Source organism: Nelumbo nucifera, chromosome 3 (genome assembly GCF_055504915.1).
Source record: "Nelumbo nucifera cultivar China Antique chromosome 3, China Antique-T2T, whole genome shotgun sequence".
NCBI classification, from domain to species: Eukaryota; Viridiplantae; Streptophyta; class Magnoliopsida; order Proteales; family Nelumbonaceae; genus Nelumbo; species Nelumbo nucifera.
The window spans coordinates 46,444,063-46,453,535 of record NC_142651.1 but is presented as its reverse complement, the minus strand read 5'-3'; the positions used below and the strand labels follow the sequence as shown (position 1 = coordinate 46,453,535).

Below are 9,473 nucleotides of genomic sequence, written 5' to 3'. Positions count from 1 at the left end.
TATCTTCTTTCCTATTTACAGTTTATTTATTGAATATCTTAACCATTTTGTACGATGCCTTGGTTGTTTATTGAATCTGAAAACATCCATGCTTTGCTTATTGAATCTCGACTCCTCTTCTTTTTCCCATTTCCCCATCTAGTAGTCTGGTTATGGACCAACTCCATTACATCGTCTTCATGGGGTTACACAAGTACCCATAACACCCACCCCCACCTGATAGATAGATCATACAATTCTTTTCTCTTTTGCTTTTCAAATTACAAGTTCATTATACCATTTTCTTCCTAATTGGATCTTTATTGTCCTGTTGAAAGCTAAAATGTTGTTATTAGTTGTAGAAACTAGTTAATTTTTATGTGTAAATTATTAATTATTAATTATTTTTTATTAATTAATAATTATTTTAATTTTTAGTAAGTATTAATTATGTAAATATCTTTTAGTCATTAATTTTTTTAATTTTAATTGTGTTATTTTTAATTATTAATTTTTTATTTTTTATTTGTATTATTTCAATATTATTTTAAATTTCATAAATTATTTGATATGAAATAATGCATATTGAACCCAAAACTATCAAATAGTATGTTATGGGGACAAAATAGTAAAATTAGAAAACTTCAAATATTGAAGGGTTAATCCAACACAAACAACCTTATCTATTCAGAGCATCTAAAAAGTAAAAAGCATCATAGCTCTTTTCAGATTTCAAACACTTTTAATATCTTTTTAACTTTTTAGATTTCAGATTTATCAAACACTACCTAAGTTTTGAAATGCTTTTGCAAAAGCAACTTTTCAGAATCCCATAAGTTTTGCAAAAGGAACTAAGCTATAAATGTTTAGTAGCTTCACAATTTTCAAAAGGCTTAGGTGGCATTTGATAAATCTAAAATCTAAAAAATTAAAAAGATATTAAAAGTGTTTGAAATCTAAAAAGAGACATAGATGCTTTTCGACTTTGTAGAGGTTCTAAATAGAGAAGGTTGTTTGTGTTGGATCAAACCTTCAACATCTGAAATTCCCTAATTTGATTATATTACCCCTAAAATAGACTATTTGGTAATTTTGAGTTCAATTTGTACTATTTAATAAAAATAATTTATTAAATTCAAAATAATATTGAAAAATATGAATAAATTATAAAAATAAAAAAAATAATTTATAAAAATAAGAATAAAATTGAAAATACATATAAAGTTATAAATTAAAAATAAATTATTGAAGTTAAAATAATAATGAAAATAGTAATAAAGTCCATGAAGCAATGAAAAAATATTTAATAATTAGCAAATTAATAACTTAAAACTATTAAAATATTTAATAATTAATACAAATTAATAAAAAATAAAGAATAATTATTTATTAATATCTTAAAACTATTAAATACAAATTAATTATAAAAATAAAAAAAAAATATTTATTAAAATAAGAATAAAATTGGAAAGTATGTATAAGAAGACAAGGGAGAGGGTGTTAACTGCCATTGCTAAGAATTGTAGCAGCGGTGGCGAGAAGACAAGGGAGAGAGACCACAAGCAGCTCATCACGGAAGAAGTGTAGATTGATTTCCCTCTTTCATTTGCATGGGATATAAACTCAACTGCAAACCAATCGAAGCCATCAACCCCCACCAGAAGAAGTAAAACCCTGCCAAAACCCTAAGGAGTAGAAAACACAATGTCCACTTAAAAAATCTATTCCAGCAATCAAATGGTTTTCTGGTGATTAACTAAGAGCAAAAATCTCCATTTCTCTCTCTCTCTCTCTTTGCTGTCACAGTTGTTGGGTCAACAAAAATGTACTAAGAAATGAGTCACCAATGGTCACCAGGAGAACGGAATATAGATCACCTAACGGTCGTTGATCGCTGGAATATAGATAGCCAGGAGAATGGAAACCTAGATTGTTTGGAGACTTGTCCATTATGTCACTGATGGTTAGGCATTCATCGGCCAGGCAATGTGATGATTGGATAGTGTGAAAAGTCCCTTTGTCATTCAAGAGCTTGAATGAGAAGAAATTTGGGTTTAAAAAGGGACATGCATTGTCTATTCGAATATTATTAGGGTCATTTTAAACTTTTGTCCCACAGTTTAAACATTTCAGATCTAAAATGCAATTTCGTATCAACTTTCAGACACATACCCAAACACTTTTGGTGTCTGAAAAGAAATGTTTTCAAATTTCAAACCTCTTAAAAGCATTATCAAACGCCACCTTAGAGGCAATGATTATTAAGCTTCTCTTAAATTTTAGAATGGTTATAATCTTATTAGAAAAGAATTATATGTTTCTAAGGCTGCATTTGACATTCGTTATTTTAAGGACTTATCTCCTTTTTGTGGTTAAAATGCCCCTATGAACACTGAGTTGTTAACTATAAAAAAAGAGATAAGTCCTTAAAATAATGAATGCCAAATGCAACCTAAGGTGGCATTTGATAAATTTAAAATATAAAAAGTTAAAAAAAATATTATTTGTGTTTAATGGTGCTTTTCTACTTTTAGAGGCTCTGAATAGGTAAGGCTATTTGTGCTGGATCAATCCTTCAACATCTAAGATTCTTTGATTTTACTATTTTACACCTATAAGTATTCTGCAATTCATCCATTAACAACCGCTAGTCAACTAGAACTCCATCCATTCTTTGGGAAATAACAAATAACCACTTAAATTATATACTGAAATAGCATAAACGGCAATTAAGTTGTTGCCGTTCAACGATCTTGTAGAGGATAGCCTCGTAGGGAGTTTCAGCATTGTCTCTGACATCAATCACCGCTGACTATCGATTGGTTTTATACCGGAAATTTAGTAAAGAAATTTACTCGAAATGCTATTGTGGTGCAGGTTTGGAGATGGTGTGAATCATTGATGATGGACAAGAATAAAACACTAGATTGATGTATTGGTTGATCAACTGAGGTTTTGGACTTTCTTCACAAAGGGCCTAGACTCCATTGAGTTTCTCAAGGATGATTGAACCATATCATAGCATCTAACCAGTTGGTAAAAGGTCCAAGATGAAACCAGATAGTTGTAGTGGTGGAATAGTAGCGGTGACGACAAAGGGGCGATGGGAACAAGGGGAGTGATGAAGGGATATTTCAAGAAAAATGGTCAAAGCCGGCGGTCTTTGTGACCGCCACTATAGGGATAGGCAGTGGACTTTCAAAGACCGCCGCCTACATTCGTTTTAAAAACTGGCGCGGCGGTCATTAACGTACATTCGACGGATTTTTATGGGAACCGGAATTAAACCGGTTTAACCTTATAATGGACCAGTGTGGAGAAACGCAAGTCGGCAGGGAGGAAAAATTTTCATTCTCCCGCGCGCGAATTCCCCTTCCTGTTCGACCAAAAAATTTTTTCTCCCGCCTACAAGTTATTCTTCACGAGCAAGAAAATCTAGGTTTTTGCTATTTTATGGGCGATTCAGAGCAAGAAAGTTGGGAAGAAAATCTCGTTGTCACTTCAAGAGTCCCAAAGAGGAGACTGGTTCTGAGCCCTCTTCGAGAGTTTCAGAGTTTGAGAGTTTGAAGGTTCGAGAGTTTGATAGAGGTCTGCCTTCGAATTTGATTTTTTTTCACTTCCAGGTTGCTTCCCTCGTCAGAATAAATCTTATTCTTATTCTTATTTCGATCTCAACTTTTCTCATCACAAACATACTCAAATCTGAGCCTAGAACTTCACTATCGTGGTTCCATTCTCAACGGTAAGTTTGTTAGATTTGTTTCATTGTTTTTTGTTGATGGTTCTTTGTTTTTCATTATCGTGGTTAACCGGTGGTTGTTTTGTTTTGTTTTAGTGTGGCAATTGTTTTACTATTCACGATCTTTTTGTTTTGTTTTCTTTTTACTATTCACGAATCTGTTCCCAGAAACCTTGTTTGTTTGATGGTTAACCGGTGGTTCAATCATTCAACCCATAACATAACAATGTCCAAAAAAAGAAAAATGAAAAACAGAAGTTGAAAAGCTCAATGGATCACCCCTCATCTGTTCGATCTTAAGTTTAGGTGAATTGCCTGTATTTTTTGGGGGATTTAATTCTTTTGAGACTGAGAGTTTTCAAACCACCCAATGGCCTCCCATTGTCCCAGTTCAAATTGGCAATCCGTCATTTAAGGCACTCAGAGATATGATTGCAAGGGAAACATCATTGTTTATTTTTCTTTTATTTTTCTTTTCCTTTGTTTGCTTCTTTTAATTTTGTGCTATATCATTAAGTTTTGTTTGACATTGTTCTGATTATCTGCAACCATTTTTTGTATTTTGCACTTCCACAAGATGCACCTTATCTTATTGCTTGGAGTTGAGTTCATCAATTTTTCTTTTTGATAATTGGGTATGTATATGAAGTTCCACAACAAACCCAACCTCTTCATTGGCCTCAAGAATTACTAATTTTCTGATTGCTTACATTTTTTGGCCAAAAACTACAACAGTATGGGTTGTCATTGCAACGATTCAACCTTGGACAAAACAGAGAGCACCTGATTACTCTCAAATGAACATAAGCAATGAACGATTTTCGGGCATGACGGCTCAAATGAACATAAGCAATGAATGATTTTCGGGCATGTCGCCAATGAACCCTTGCATCATATCTGATAAGCTTTAAAAATATTGAAAATCAACAGCTTCTCACAGATCATCCAATTTAATGATAAACTCATTATTCCAGCATATCCCCTGGGGTTCTGATCTGGACTTAGCTACCCAGTCATGAGGGTACTCATCTGACAATGCCTTGTCTAATGAGTCAGCTAAATGCAACTCCCATAAACGCATCCTGCAGACTCTCTTGTAAGCCTCATAACCAGCTGCTCTTAGTCCTTCTGAAATCATGAGGGTACTCATCTGACAATGCCTTGTCTAATGAGTCAACTAAATGCAACTCCCATAAACGCATCCTGCAGACTCTCTTGTAAGCCTCATAACCAGCTGCTCTTAGTCCTTCTGAAATCATGAGGGTACTCATCTGACAATGCCTTGTCTAATGAGTCAGCTAAATGCAACTCCCATAAACGCATCCTGCAGACTCTCTTGTAAGCCTCATAACCAGCTGCTCTTAGTCCTTCTGAAATCATATCCATCAAAGCACTAGAACCAACTCCCCCTGAACTGATTACCTTGAGTAACACCTCAGCCAAACCAGGTGTCTAGAAAACTACAACAACACAGCTCTTATCAACTAACTTGACCTCAAAATCTTCAGAGAAAACATCATGAGATGCATGGAGGATCTTCTTCAACACTCCAACAGTCATCCCAGCCCTGAATCCCCACAAGAAAACCAAATCCTCTGTGATCACTTTTCTTGTTTTATTTGTCAAGACCAAGATGTCTGTCAATTGGTTCTTTGAGACTGGAACAGCAAGGATAAAATATGTTACCATGGTCTTCCATGACTTTATCTATATCACCATTCATGGTTTTGCAAGAACCATGAGTTATTTTCAGTATTGAGCCAAGTTTAGCAAACAAATGTGTGATTCTTAACACATTATGTCCGTGCTTTTTGCTTTCATTTTCTTCAGTTGATATGCGCTTAATTAACAATTTGTCTAGATCAAGGTACCTGATGCAAACTTTTTTTTTCAATTTTTTATTCCATTTGATAACTAAGTCCTTGATGATCCCAACATGATATGATTGTCTAAGCACATTTTGTCCTTATTATCACTTTAGTTATGAATAGACTATTGGACTTCAGTGGTAAATTTATTGATTGGGATTAGAGGATTCTCCTTGTACTGTATTGAGGACCATATTAGTTCTTTGTCCTTGTGGCTTCTACAGATTTTGTGGATTTCTATGCGTACGTTATGCCACATTTATCAATATGAAGGTTGTTTCAAGGAAGCAGTGGAATCCATGGAAACTTATGAAACTTATTTTCATAAAAAAAAGAGATTGTAAAAAATTCCATTGTTAGTTCCATTTACCATCATAGTTTGAGACAACTAAATGAAACTTATTTTCAAGTACACACAATTGGTGGCACGTTGTTGTTTGTTGCTTAGAATGTCATTCCCCAATCAGCAAAGTATTAGAAGTTTATGACAAATATATGGAAAGAATTCATGAAAGTTATCTTAATTAAATTGGATCAATATGCAGGTATATGTCAAAGCAAAGGAGCATGGAAGTTCTTTCTGTGGAAGATTTTGCAGTTGAACTTGGGCAGCACTTCACATCATTTTATCAGCAGGTATATTCCATTCCGACTTTGTAGCTATTGAAAATTTGTCTCAGTCTCTATACACACAGGCTGGCTGTCAAGAAAGGGTGTTCCAAGGTTTAAAACTTTATTGGAATTTCTGGAATGCCAATGTTTCTTTACAGTTTCAAGCTAAGTTCTCCCTCTCTCTCTCTCTCTCTCTATCTATCTATCTATATATATATATATATATATATAATTCTGGTACAAAATAAAGAGAGATGGCAAGAAATCATAGGCAATTAAAAAGATAAGATAAACATGAAAATTCTGGAATTCCAATATTTCTATTTTGGTTTTGTTGAATTTGAGTGCAATTGAGGTATATGCTCTGTGCTTTCTCATTTTTATCTGTGGTTGCTTTTAGAATTTCCTCCTTGGTATGGTTTCAAAATCATGATCATTGGATTTGAACTCTTTAATAAATTACATACTTCTCAGCAGCTTAGTTAGAGTAGGGAGAGCAAGTTTTGTTGGGATGATTCAATACCATAATGATAACAGAATTCTATTTTCTCTTTTGCTACTACTGTTCTATTTTCTATTGTTGTTTCATCAATACTAAGACTTCCCAATTTCTTGCAGAGTATTGGATATGCTAATTTAGCAAAGCTTGATCCTCAGTATGGGCTCTGTAAGTATTGGATATACTAAGACTTCCCAATTTCTTATTTTCTATGCTTATGTAACTAAGATTTTATTTTAAGTTAATAGCTACTTTTTCTTTTTCCTTTTTTGGGCTGGCTAAAATGTAAGAATATCTATAAAGATCTGCATGCTGCACAAAGTTTTTGTTAGAATAAGGTTCAAATCAATGAAGTTATTTTACTCTTTGGTTTATACTCTTGCATTGTTATGTGAAACTAGATGTTTGTTGTGGTTTCTTATCTACTTCTATACTAAAAGTTCTTAGATTAGTGAATATGTATATTTAATGAGGCACCAAGTGATGTGGACCAATTATTTCTAAGAAAACATCTCAACTTCAAGCTCTTTACATGTCCTTCAAAGTTTAAACAGGAAGAAGGCATTTATGATTTTCCATATAATTAATGGAACAGGAAGGGGGGGGGGTGAAATAAGCATTAACAATGTTTGATGTCTTTTGGTTCATTGTTGTTTATAAGAGTTGATGATAACGAAACCATGAAAGTATATAGAAGTGGTGGATCAGATCCTGTAGGCAATCAACCCGGTGATCTTTATGCTACAATTAAGGCAAGCAAATAATTTCTTTAATCATCTGTTATATTTCAGCTTGTTGCCAATGGTTTATTGCCATACCTTGTTTGGTTCTAAGAGTTTGATGGCATTTTTTTATAGTTGCATTGCTCTTCTTTCAGGGAAAGGGACAAGTTGCTATTTATTATCTCCCATTTGGCTATAATTTTAGGCATTTAATGAAAAGCTGTAAATAAAAAATCCTTCATTGTTTCTTAATGAACTAGAAAGGACAGAATCAGAATAAACTTATTTAAAGGAGCCTAAGAGTAGCTTCAATAGGTGATAAAATGAGGAAACATAGGACAAGATGGTTTGGTCATGTCTAGATGACTCCATATACAGCATGAGTAGAAGAATGATCTATTACAAGTTTATGATTCTAGAAGGGCAAAGGCAGACCAAAGAGGACAAGGTTTGAAGTAGTAGGAAATGGTAGGAAATGGTTTAACGGCCCAGAATTTAGCAATGGATATTGTACTGAATAGAGTAGAAAGATGGAATAGGATTCATATAGCCGGTCCCATGTAGTTGGGGCTGTGACTCTTGGATGTTTCTTGGCCTCCCAATTGGTGCTAAAGCTTATTTAGTTTCTACATGGCAACCTTTATCAGTAAGTTTGGAAAGAGCTGGTTGGAAGTGCAAGCATCTTTCCTTGGTATCAAAGCTACTGTTATAAAGAATGTATTGACAATAATGTCCACCATTACCTATCTCTGCTTAAAGTTCTAGCCTCCATGGATGATACGACTAGAAAAGGTTCAATTCTGTAATGTCAAATAAAAGAGAAGGTAAGATTCGATAGTGTTTAGAAGAATTAGGGTTGAGTAAAGCTATTTTGGGAAAGTGGCTTTGGAAGTTTGGGTCGAAATGGGAAGCTTTATGTATAAAGGTATTGATCCGCAAGTATAGGTTGACCTGATTTGAATGGGACTCTAGGACTCTTGCATGCAGTTGTGTGTTTCATGTTTTGAAAGTTATAATAAGCTTTTATTTTTCATTAGTTGAATGAACTATTTTATATTTGCAGTTTTTCTATATTTAGATTTGTTTCAAGACTTTATTGTCTTAATTCCAAGGATAATTCTGTTAGCAAACACTTCCAGATTGGAAATGAGCAGGTATTTTTCTGATGCAACAGGTTTCATATAGTTCCTTTGTTTATTTATTGAAGCTATGTAGATCTGATGCAATCTATTGGGCATTTTGGTTCAGGTTATAATTTATGCAGTACTGTATTTAAAGCTCTGAGCAGAGCTTGTCAATCAAGCGAATAAAGAACAAAGATTATTAGATATCTTAAATTATGATAGAAGTGGAAAGAAAGGAAGATGTGTTATATTATTTGACAAATTGATTTTTTTTAAGTCCTTGGTATTTTTTATGTCAATTGGATATTGTATCTGAATAATTCTTTTGGAAATAATAATAATAACTAGTTTTTTAAATTTAATACATTAATATTGTTTCAAATTACATTTTTATTTAAGGTATTTTTAATTATCATGAGATTTTCACTAAGCAGGTATTAAAGTGATGAATTAGTAAAAGTGCTAGTGCAAAAAAAAATCAGAATAAATCTGATATAAAAATATAAAAAAAAACACCTAAGCCGGCGGTCATATAAAATCTAACCCGGCGGTTTGAACCGCCACCTAAAGGTGGCAAAGATGTTTGAAAATAGCTAAGGCGGCGGTCTTTTAGGACCTAAGCCAGCGGTCCAAACTGCCGCCTTAGATCAACTTGAACTGCCTTTGCCCAGTCATCAAAAGCGGCGGTCATGTTAACTTAAGCCGGTGGTCCTGACCTAAGGCAGCAGCTTTTTAGGGGGTGGATGCATGACCGCCGCCTTAGACCTAAGCTGGCGGTCATAAGATCGTCGACTTTGATCTTTTTTCTTGTTGTGGGAAGAAAAGAGAAACAAAGGGAAGAGAGAAAGAACGAGTGGCTAGAAGTTGCAACAGCGATGATGTGAAGAAGAAGAAGAAGAAAGAAAGAAAGAAAGAAGAGAGAGAAAGAGA

At 33.8% G+C, this 9,473-nt stretch overlaps 1 long non-coding RNA gene across 3 annotated transcripts; it reads left to right on the top strand.

The window, feature by feature from the left end:
- The first annotated feature begins 2,800 nt into the window (after positions 1 to 2,800).
- On the top strand, positions 2,801 to 8,913 carry LOC104611465 (uncharacterized). Of its 3 annotated transcripts, XR_016084616.1 has the most exons (5): positions 2,843 to 3,721; positions 6,132 to 6,222; positions 6,817 to 6,865; positions 8,483 to 8,573; positions 8,668 to 8,913. It is a non-coding gene; the product is annotated as an uncharacterized LOC104611465 (long non-coding RNA). The 3 variants fall into 3 exon arrangements; XR_016084615.1 differs by having other exon boundaries at positions 2,801 to 3,567; positions 8,483 to 8,913; XR_016084614.1 differs by having other exon boundaries at positions 2,842 to 3,721; positions 8,483 to 8,913.
- The last annotated feature ends 560 nt before the right edge of the window (positions 8,914 to 9,473 follow it).